The 11,545-nt window shown below is 59.1% G+C and overlaps 2 pseudogenes; one reads left to right on the top strand and one right to left on the bottom strand.

Moving 5' to 3' along the window:
- The window catches only part of LOC127474811 (zinc finger protein 208-like), a 1,297,692-nt pseudogene that overhangs the window by 671,514 nt on the left and 614,633 nt on the right, over positions 1-11,545 (bottom strand).
- Positions 1-11,545, top strand: part of LOC127474844 (zinc finger protein OZF-like) — a 182,655-nt pseudogene that overhangs the window by 66,628 nt on the left and 104,482 nt on the right.

Here is an 11,545-nt window from a genome sequence, read left to right as displayed (position 1 = left end):
TTCACCTACAAAAAATTGATGAATTTAAAAAAAAAGAAAAGATGTGGCAATGCTGTTCATGAAGCCTTCAGCAGTCACCAAGAGTTCTGTTCTGCAGAGATTTCAACTATTTCCTAAATTCCACACTCGTGGCTTCAGGCCATGACTTGCCAGAGCAGTCCCAGAGCTGGCCACTGCCCAGAGATGCCCTGGGGCAGCTCAAGTGCCCAAGTGGGACAAGTGGCCCAGGGTGTGTGGGAGCCGTTTGGAGCAGGAGCTGGTGGGCAGGAAGGGCCCATCTGGGGAGGGGCAGGGAATCCCCCCCTGCAGCCCTGCTGCCCAGGCTGAGGAGGGTCCTCTCCAGCCCAGCAGCACATCGTGTGCCCTTGGGGGCTGGGCTGCCAGGGCTGTTCCCAAGAACTGACTGGCCAAGATGAGGAGTGTCAGAGACTGAAATGGTTCATGACTGTCCTGGGTTAAAAAGGGTTTTCCCCTGGAGTTGGAAAGTGGTTAACCACAGCAGGTGGTATTCTTGGTGTTGACCCAATCAGCACCCCTGCAAAGTTAAACATATCACAACAGGTTGGAAAAGAAGAGATTATGTAGCTGAAAGAAGAGCAGCAGCCATGGTCTGAGACCACGAGGAGAGAGAGGGGCCAGGGAGCCCCGTTGGGGGTCAAGACCCCCCAGCCCTCTGGCTGGGGCTGTAGAAAGTCGGAACAGTGTTAAACTGGGCCGAGTACTGTGGCCAAGAGCTGAAAGAGTTTTTCTCCACTGTGAGTGGGCAGCAGGAAAGGCAGCAGAGACAGCACCAACAGAGAGCTGTGGCCCAGGAGATGTTGGGGGTTTGTGGCATGGCCCGGGACACCATCCATGGATATAATAACTCATAACTTCTTCGAGTGTGGGGGCTTCCCTCCCCCACCCCCAACGGATCAAGGCCACCACTTCAACTGACAGACATGGAAGCTGCAACTCCCAAGTTCCAATGCTGGACCCCGTGGGCAGTGACTATAGACATCTTTCCACTCTCAGCTTTGCTTTCCCTTACTCTCCCTCACCCTTATCCTGTCTTTCTTTCTCTCCCTTATGCATTTTCCCTAAAGGTTCTCTTTATGCCATATTGCTGTAGATGAGAGATAGAGATGATAACACCCAAAATGGCAACATACCTGTTTACCTTTGAAACAACATTGTTCTGAAATATACCCATATGTTTTCAAACAGCGATTACTCAGTATCGTTTCACTCTAATCCAACTCAAGGGATTTAATAATAAGAACCTGGTTACCCCCCCCTTTCTGGGTGGGTGGTAACAGACCCCTTGTAGCAGAATGTTCTACCTGGAAAAGAATCTGATGGGAGAATGCAAGCTCTCTGTGTGAGTTGCTGTTGGTGCCAAAGGCTTGGTTTAGTGTTGAATTGTGCCAAACCCAGCCTGGTTCCCCAACCTTCCAACACACATCCTGCTTTTGGAAGCAGAGTTTGACAGATCAGCTGCTCACTGGCCTGGGAATTTGTGACTGAGATCCATCAGTGACAAAGCATAAAAGCCCAAGGCCAACTTTCATAGAGCAGATTCATCCAAAGACTTTCTTGAACTCTGTGTGGAGCTTCTGCTGTGAAGCAGGGACAGCTCTTGATGGTCACTGCCCAGGGGGTAAAAGAAAGAGAGAGCTCTGCCTTGATTTATTTCTATCAGGACCCTGCCGGGCCCTCCCCGCTTCCTGCCGGGATCGGACACCGCCGGCAGCCCCGGCCCTGCCGGGCTCCATCAGCCTGAGCAATTGCTGCCAAGGAGGGGCCGGGGGCTTCCTCTTGGCCTTCGTCTCCCTGGCGCTGGGGCTCGGCTTCTACCTGTGCCAAAAGGTGAGGGGGGTCCCAGGGGGTCGTGTGTCCCCCCAGAGCATCTGTGCCCCCCCGGGGGCCCCCCACCCCGCTGTCACCCCCTTTTCTCTCCCCACAGAGCTCCTGAGCCGGCGGCGGCCGCAGCCCCTCCCCAGGGCCTCGGGCCCAGCCTGGACCCCTCCTATCCCTGTGAGGATTTTGGGGGGTCGTGTGTCCCACCATCCCTGCTTTTATTCTGACACCACCCAGCTGCTCCCAGTGATGCCAGTAAAGCTTCCCAGTTCTCCCCAGTCCCGGTTATTGAGGGGCAGTGGGGAAATGGCGTGGGGGAATCCCAAGGGTTGGAGCTGAGTCTGGGGGGGCAGAACTGGCCCTGGGATGGATGGGGAATGGAGACCCCCCTGTGTTTCTCCGTGTCACCCCGCTCTGGAGGGGTTTAGGAGGGCACCTGCCCCTCAATGGGCACCCAGCTCATCCCAAAAGGTGCTGGGAACCCCCCTGCACTTCCCTAAAGCACCTCAAGAACCCCCAAACACACTCAAAGCCCAGCCAGGACCCCCTCCAACCCCTTTCCTTGGGGGACTTCTCTGGGCACTGGTGGTGCTGGGAGCCCCCCCGGCTGTGGGCGAGGAGCTCTCAGGTAAGCAGGGGGTGGGAAGGGGGAGGTCAGTGGGAAAAGGGGGGTCAGAGGGGACAGAAGGGGTGGTGGGACCCCAAACTGAGTGGGAGGGGAGTGGGACGCCCCAAAAGTGGAGGAGGGAGGGGCACTGAGGTTTGGGGGATGATGGGAAATGGGTGGGAGAGGACAGAACAGTTGGGAAAGGGGAGGGTGGGACCCCCAAACTGAGCATGAGGGGGCTGGGGAGTGTAGGGATGATGCGGAAGGGGTGGGAAAGGAGGAAAAAAGTAGAGGTTGGGACCCAAAAAGTGATCCTAGGTGGGTTGTGGATTGAGGGGACCACGGAAGAGTGGGAGGAACAGGGAGAAGGGTGGAAAAGGGGTGGTAGTCCAATGATCCCATGAGGGTCTTTGGGCACGGGGGGATTGGCAAAGGGGACTGGCCCCCCTGAGCTCCAAACTTTCTGTGGGGTGCTGGGGGCTGCTGGATCCAATCTCAGCCTTGGGTCATGACAACAGTTTCAGTTTAGAGGAATTACAGAGGTGGGACTGAACCACTTTTGTTTCCCAAGTTTTAATGATGGAAAATCAGATTTATTGATAGAAATGAATTATTTAGGGTTACAAATGATAAGACAAAAGATCTTCTTTAGAATTATTTACTGCACAGTATACATACTGAAACTACCAGGAGTACAGGATAAGATAGGACAGTGCTCTACACTAAAGCAATTGTTGAAGCAAATCTACTCAAGCTGGCACAAAAGCAATAATTCTTAATTAGAGATGGATGGAACTCCCCCAGACCAACGCTCATTGGGAGATCTCTGCTCTCAGCCTCCAGGAGAGACCTGGAAGGTCTCCCCGGCCAAGGCAGGAATCTCCACAGCCCCAAGAAAGGTTCTGTTGGAAGAAGCTGCCCCTGTGAAATGGGACTGGCCCTTTGTGGTGGAAAGGGATGGACTGACAGTCACTGGACTCCAGGGGTTGCCTCAACCATCAGGGGCTTCATTTGGGGTGGAAGCAGCGGCCGAAGCTCTTCCTGCAGTTAGGGCACTGGTGGGGCTTCTCTTACTGGTGGGTCCGTTGGTGTTTGGTCAAGGTAGAGCTCTGGGTGAAGCTCTTCCCACACTCCCCACACTTGTAGGGCCTCTCCCCTGTATGGATGCGCCGGTGGGTGATGAGGGTGAAGTTCCGGTTGAATCCCTTCCCGCAGTCAGTGCAGCGGAAGGGCCTCTCATCCGTGTGCGTCCGCTCGTGCAGGAGGAGATTCCAGCTGGTCTGAAACCTCTTCCCACATTTCGAGCACTTGTAGGGACGTTCCCCAGTGTGGATGCGTTGGTGGGTGACGAGGTTGGAGCTGTCCTTGAAGCTCTTCCCACATTCCCCACACGTGTAGGGCCGTTCCCCAGTGTGGATGCGCTGGTGGGTGACAAGTTTGGAGATCTTACTGAAGCTCTTCCCACATTCCCCACATGGGTAGGGACGTTCCCCAGTGAGGATGTGCTGGTGTCGGATCAGGTGGGCGCTCTTCCTGAAGCTCTTCCCACATTCCAAGCACCTGAAGGGTTTCTCCCTGCTGGGAGGCTGCTCAGGGACCACCAGCTCAGAGCTCCCCCTCAAGCTCCGGCCGCCTTCCCGGCGCAGGCTGGCTCTTTCCTCCTCAGAGCACCCTGGGCTGGCTTTGGAGCCCCTCCTGCAGGGGGATCTCCGGCCCTTTTCCTCCCCGCTGCCTTCCTGCGCCGGGGAGCCCTTCAAAACGGCCTCTCCCACCAGGGTCTCACGGGGGGATTTGTCCTCCGGGCTCTCCCTCCTCAGCTCGGGGCCTGGGGCAGGAAGCAAGAAGGACAGGCAGGGGATTTGCCTCCGGCCCACAGGGAAGGCCAAGGACATCCCCCCAACTCCGGCCCCGGCAGGACGGCGGCGCCAGCGGGGTTGTCCTGCAGCCGGGGCCATGCTGGGCTGACAGAGCCAGCACAACACCCGCCCAAAGGGACACTGACTTCCTCCTCACCTGCCTGGGGGGCCCAAGGCATCTTCCTCTTCCTCGCAGCCTCCTCCTCCATCCGACCAAGCTTTGGGAAGGACAAATCCTGATGGGGGGGAAAACAAGGGCTGAGCGTGTTGGCTTGGGGGTTCCTCCTGCCCAAGTCCATCCCTAGAACTCACCGGGCATCCTGTGACCATAAAAACCTCCAAAACACTAAAATTCAGCCCAGAGAAACCCAAAACACCGAGAATCAGGCAAAAAAACCTCTCAGAAATAGCAGGATGAACCTCCTGCAAACTACAAAAATTTGAGATTCAGGCAAAAAGTACTCCAAAATATAAAGATTCAGCCCAAAAAAACCTCCTCCTGAAGTTCCTGCATCTGATCTCTCTGCTCTGGTGTTCGGAGGGTTACCCCTGTCTGGAATTCTGGGGGTCTCAGTTAAGGATGCTGAGAGTGTTGGGGGTCCCAAGGCTCCCTTCTCCTCTGACTCTCACCTTCAGGGTGCCCCCTTCCCAGACATTCCCACGCTCCAGGTTCTCCACTTTGTTGTTCTGGGGATCCCAGGGGTCCCCACTGTCCAGGCTTCCCCTTCTCCACACCCCTGGTTTCAGGTTCCCAGGGCTCCTCCCTCTCCGTGCTCCCCCCTCCAGGCTGCCGGGGGTCCCCCAGCTCCGCCATCTCCCCGCTCCGCCCTCCACACTCGGCAGCTCCCGGGCTCCACACCCACCCCCGGCACTCCCGGGGGGCCCCAAACCCGCTGTGTCCCCCCCGCCGGCACCGGGCTGACAATGGAGCCGGCGGGGCCTGACCCAGCAACACCAACCCCACCGTGGGGGGGACCCACATCCCCCCACCCACCGCCGGGGCTCTGCCCCCAACCCAGCCCGGCACCCCCAAAAAACACCTCCTGTCCACCCCCAAGGCACCCATGGGTGGAGCAAAAATAGAAACAGCCAGAGAAAAATCACCCCCCCATCCCACAGGTGCCTGGGAAGGGGGAACTTATCCCAAATATCCTGGGTGTAGTGTAGTGGATCATGACATACTTGGGCTGCCAGCACAGATTTCCCTGCAAAGTCTGCAGTGAGTCAAGCTCTGCAGAGGAGATTGTGCCCCATGGATGGGATTGCAGAGGCTCACTCAGGTCCCCAGCAGGAATCAGCAACAAAAAAGGCCCCCCTTGAAGATTTCTGGGGGAGTGTCCTGTAGGGAGGGGACAGTGTCACTCCACCAGGGCAGGGCTGGCAAGTGGGAGGCTGCTCCAGGGGTCTGCAAGAGGCCTCGTGCTCTGCTCGGCCCCAGCACTGGCTGGTACCAACACCCCCGGCTGCCCCCGGCCCTGGGCAGCTCTGCTGCCACAGGCTGTGCCCTCACCGTGGCCCTGCAATGGCCCTGCCTGTCCCTCACCCAGGGCCCTGCCCGTGGCCCTGTCCCTTGGCTCTCCCTCTGCCAGCTCAGTGTGGGGCACACGGGCTGGGGGTCCCTCCCAAGCCCCCCGGGCAGCCGGCGTTGGCTGGGGGGATGTGAGGGCTGGGCCTGCTCAGCACAGCCCCGGCCTCGTGCCCAGCGCCTCTTTCCTGACCCACACAAGAGCTTCCCGGCCCCCCCAGGGGGTGTGGGAGAGTCCTGGGGGAGCTGGGGAGGGGCTTTGGGGATTGGGGGCACAAATCAGGACAGATCAGGACAGACCAGTACAGACCAGTACCTCCTCACTGCTCCCCAGATCTCTCCTGGAGCTGGGCAACATTGTCGTGGGACACCTGAGCCCCCCCCCCAGTGCCCTCCCAGTACAGCCCAGTGCCCCCAGTACAGCCCACTGTGTTCCAGTCCCAGGGTGTGGGTGATCTCTCTTTGGGGGGCTTGGAAAGGATTTGAGGGGGGGGGAGACTTAGGGGGATGGGGGGGGGGTTGACTAGAATTTGGGGGGTTTTGGGGTGCTTTGGGTGCATTTAGGGGAGTTAAAAGGGGTCTTGGGAGGTCAAAGGGATCTGTAGGGAGAAAGGATTAAAAGAAAAATGGGGGTTGGGAGACATTTGGGGGGGGTTAATGATGTCTAGGGGGAAAGAGGAGGGGCAGCACCAAGAGCAGGTGAGTCCTGAGACCCCCCTTGGGGTTCCCAAGACTTTCTTGGTGTCCCAAAATCCCCCCTTAACACCCTGAGACCCCCCCGGTATCTCCAATGTCCCCAGGGCCTCTCCATGGCCATAATTCCCCTTAATTCCACTGTCCCCATACCCCAAACCCCATCCCTGATGTCCCCAACCCTCCATCTCACCCCAGGAGACCCCCTGGACCCTCTGACACCAAAAACATCCCCCCTCCCTGCCACACTCATAGAAAGGCCAAGGGCATCTGGGGACACACTGGGGACAGTCGGGGGGTTTGGGGGGCACTGGGTGATTACTGGGGAATACTGGGACACACTGGGGGGAACCAGGGGGCACTGGGAGGACTGGGGGCTTATTGAAAGACACTGAGAGGGCACTGGGAGGGACTGGGGGGGAACTGGGCACACTGAGGGGCACTGGGAAAGAACTGGGGACTTACTGGGGGAATACCAGGACACAAGGTGGGGACACTGGGAGGTTACCGGGCCATACTGGGGGTAACTGGGTGCTCACTGGGATACACTGAATGGTCACTGGGCTATACTGAGGGTCACTGGGAGGTTATTGGGATATACTGGGGGCACTGGGATCCCCTTATCTGCATGTAGTATATCTCCCCCCCTGGATTTTTGGGGGCATGCCTAGGACCCCTCCCCTGGGGGCTGGGGGACCCCCCAAACCCACTGCTGGGCTTTAGAGGACTCCACAAAATCCCCTCAAAACCCCCAAAATCCCCTCAGAAATCCACTCCAGGACCCATCAAAACCTCCTCAAGGCCCCCCCCAACTCCCCGAGGAGACCTTATCCCCCCCCCGGATCCCATAAACCCTTTAGTGACCCGCAAAAGCCACCCGGGATCCCCCAAGCCCATTCAGGGACCCCCCAGTCCCTCTAAGGGAGCCTCAAAGCCGTCTGGAGCCCGATAAACCCCCTAGAGACCACAAAAACTGCTGCAAACGTCCCCGCAAAACCCACCCAGGACCCCCAAACCCCCTCAGTGATCCCCCAAGCCCACCTGTGACCCCCCAATCTCCTCAGTAACCCAACCTCCCTGAGAGACTCCCAAACCCCTTCAGGGACCGTCAACCTCCCTTCTCGAGTCCCCTCAGGACACCGAACCCCCTCAGGGACCCCTCAAAATCTCCTCGGGAACCCCCGAACTCCTCTGCTAAGCCCTCCCGAGCCCTCCAGCCTTTCCCCCCGCAGCCCCCGAGGGGATCCCCAGACCCCGCTCCCCCCGCAGACCCCCCCAGCTCACACACCCAGCGCAGCTTTTCCCGGGGCCGCCGCCCCCGAATCCTCCACGCGCCAAAGATGGCGCCCTTCGCGCGCTTCGGGCGGAGACACCCCCGCCGCAGCCAATCAGCGCGCGGCCACGCCCCCTGCCCGCCCTCCGCCCCGCCCCCGCCTCGCGCGGGGCACCCCGGGAGATTCCCCAGTCAGTGCCCGGGAACAGCCCCGGCAGCGCAGCCCCCGAGGGCACCCGGTGTGCTGGGGCTGGAGAGGACCCTCCTCAGCCTGGGCAGCAGGGCTGCGGGGGGGATTCCCTGACCCTCCCCAGATGGGCCCTTCCTGCCCACCAGCTCCTGCTCCAAACGGCTCCCACACACCCCGGGCCACTTGTCCCACTTGGGCACTGGAGCTGCCCCAGGGCATCTCTGGGCAGTGGCCAGCTCTGGGACTGCTCTGGCAAGTCATGGCCTGAAGCCACGAGTGTGGAATTTAGGAGACACTTGAAACCTCTGCAGAACAGAACTCTTGATAATTGCTGAAGGCTTCCTGGCCAGCATTGCCAGACCTTTATTTTCTTACTTTTTTTTTAATTTCAACAATTTTTCTCCACTTGTTTTCATTGACAACACCTTCTATATATTCTATTAAGCTGATTCTTTCATTGTGTACATGAATAGTTTTGTGTAGCTACTTATCAAAGTAAATATCCCACCAGTGATTCAGTTATGGAAACCTGGCTCAGAGGAAGCTCCTGATTTTTGGGGCACCTTTCATCTCTCTTTGGTTTTTCCTCTCCCTATTTTTGTCTTGAAAAAGCTCTCCAGGATGTGTGTGCCTGGGAGTGTTTTCACACCCTGAGCTGTGCCCTGTGCCATGGGACAGGGGACAAATGCACCTTCCAGAGAAATCTGCCCCTCCTGCTCACAGAAGCCCTCTGAGTGCCCAGGTGAGATGGTGCCCAGGCTGCTTTGCTGGTGTGGAATGAAAGGGCCAGGGCAGAAAGGCAGAGGAGGGTGAGGGAGGAGACAGGGCCCTTTGCAGGGGATGTGTGCAAGGCTGGGGAGATGAATGTCCCTGGGCCAGTGAAGGCTGTTCCTGGTCACCCCAGAAGTGTCAGGGCTCTGACAGGGCTCCAGAGGGCATCCTCACTGCCCCTCCTCCCTCCACTTTTGGGGGGTCTGAATCCCCTCCCACTCAGTTTGGGGTCCCACCACCCCTTCTGTCCCCTCTGACCCCCCTTTTCCCACCGACCGCCCCCTTCCCACCCCCCACTCACCCGAGAGCTCCTCGCCCGCAGCCGGGGGGGCTCCCAGCACCACCAGTGCCCAGAGAAGTCCCCCCAGAGAAGGGGTTGGGTGGGATCCTGGGTGGGCTCTGAGTATGTTTAGGCAGTCCTGCAGAGCCTGTGTGGAGGTTTAGGGGGTTCCCAGCACCTTTCAAAGTTTCCTGGGTGCCTTATTGAGGGGTTAGTTCCCTCCCAGAGCCCCCCAGAGCGGGCTGACGGGGGGAACACAGGGGGGTCCCCATTCCCGATCCATCCCGGGGCCTGTTCTGCCCCCCCAAACTCGGCTCCACCCCTTGGGATTCCCCCAAGCCCCTTCCCCACTGCCCCGCAGTAACCGGGACTGGGGAGAACTGGGAAGCTTTCCTGGGATCAGGAGTGGCAGCAGGGGAGGGGGGGACACACGACCCCCCAAAATCCTCACAGGGACAGGGGGGGTCCAGGCTGGGCCCGAGGCCCCGGGGAGGGGCTGCGGCCGCCGCCGGCTCAGGAGCTCTGTGGGGAGAGAAAAGGGGGTGACAGCGGGGTGGGGGGTCCCCGGGGGGGCACAGACGCTCTGGGGGGACACACGACCCCCTGGGACCCCCCTCCCCTTCTGGCGCAGGTAGAAGCCGAGCCCCAGCGCCAGGGAGACGAAGGCCAAGAGGAAGCCCCCGGCCCCTCCTTGGCAGCAATTGCTCAGGCTGATGGAGCCCGGCAGGGCCGGGGCCGCCGGCGGTGTCCGATCCCGGCAGGAAGCGGGGAGGGCCCCGGGGAGCGGCGGCGGCGGGCGGGGCCCTGGGGGAGCCGCCCCGAGGGGTCCCCGCCGCCCGGGGCACTGAAGGAGCCGCCCCGGGACGGGCCCTGGCGGGGGTCGCCAGAGAGGGGGGCGAGCTGGGAACAGAATCAGCTCCGGAGAATAAACCGAGGGAAACCAAAGGACCGCGCCGGGGGAGTCTCCGCCGCCCCGGAGCTGAAAGAGCTGCCCCGCGGGACGAGCGAGGAGGGGCGGCGGGGAAACAGTCGCCCGGGGTGTGGCGAGGGAGATGGGAATGGGATAAAACAGAGAGAATCGAGGGAGAAATCGCTTTGTTTGCCCCCTACCTCCCCACCCCAGCTCCCTTTTGTATACAGATAAAACCAGGGATCGACATGTGCTTCCCTTCCCCCTTTTCCCCTCAGGGGATGAGAAAACAAAAGAGAAAACCTTGAGAAAGAGGGGGAAAAGCCAACTCTGCAAAACCATCTCCTCCGAGATAAGTTGTGCTGCCAAAGGAAACTCTGACTCCAGAGGTGCCCAAGCAGCGGCAGAGCCCCCACCCTGCACACTCACACCCTTCAGCTCAACACTGGGGTTTTCCCCTCCCTGGCACTGCCCAGTCCAGCCCCTCCCTGGTCCCCCCATCTCCCTGCCCCTGCCCCAGCCCAGCAGAGCAGCACACTCAGGTCTGGCCCTGCAGCAGGCCATGGAGGCCATGGAGCTCAGGGACAGGCCCTCTGGGGCTGCAATGCTCAGCACATCATCAGCTCAGGCAGCTCCTGCAGCCCCAGGGCCAGCCCCGCTCCCCAGCACAGCAGCAGAGAATCGACCCCGGGCTCCTCAGGCCCCATTTGCCATCTCCAGGGGCACTGGCCACCACCAGCACCAGCTGGAGCAGCCTCAGCCCCTCAGCCCCCACAGTGGGACCCTGAGGGCAGCACACGGACTCCAGGGAGAAACCAGCAAGGCAAGGACCCTCTGGGGAGTCTGCTCCTTGGCCTTGTTCTTGAGAGCCCTTGAGAAGAAGAGCTGAGGCTTCAGGCTGTGCCCGGAGCAAATGGAGCCCCTTGTGTGGTGGAAAGAGTGCAGTGGAGCCCAGCTCATGCCAGCAGTGCCATGGCCACAGGACTGACCCAGCCCAGCCCAGGGACCAAGGCCCAGAGCACTGAGGCCTCACCGAGGCCCAGAAGGGGAGGGTGGCAGGAGAAAAAGAGCAACTCTCAACAGACCAAATGCTGCTGCTCCCTGGCACTGCTGCTGGGCTGGGACTCTCTTTCCCTGCCCCTCTGCACACAAGCACTGCCCTGCCAGACTCATCAGAGGTCTCAGAAGATTGAACTCACAGAAACATGTCACAGAAGGATCCTTGACTTTGTTTCAATGCATTCCTCATTTACAAAGACTCTGGGTCAAATTCAAGATGTAGACAGTGGGTTTTTGCCAGATTATAAAGTTGACTGAAATGCCAGGATACTGCATTTTGGAAGCAGCAGCAGCTCACATATTGCCTTGTATTAGTGGCTGAAGTGTATTGCTGATTCAAAGCTGGACTATCATCATCTGTGGGGGAGAGTAGATAAATAAATAAATAAAAATTGGCATTCCCTACCAACCCTGCTGCCTTGAAGCACTCTTTTCAAGTGTGGCCTCCACAGGAAAAAAACAGTTAAGACCACTTTCTTTTGATTATAGTGCTTTCCCCAGGCAGGAATTTTTATTTCAGGTAGAATCTTTGAACCATTACA

This window comes from Manacus candei, unplaced genomic scaffold (assembly GCF_025592945.1).
Source record: "Manacus candei isolate 608988 ecotype Guabito, Panama unplaced genomic scaffold, ASM2559294v1 h1tg000045l, whole genome shotgun sequence".
Classification (NCBI taxonomy): Eukaryota; Metazoa; Chordata; class Aves; order Passeriformes; family Pipridae; genus Manacus; species Manacus candei.
Note: the sequence above shows the minus strand (reverse complement) of the source record. Positions and strands in the feature narration are given on the sequence as shown.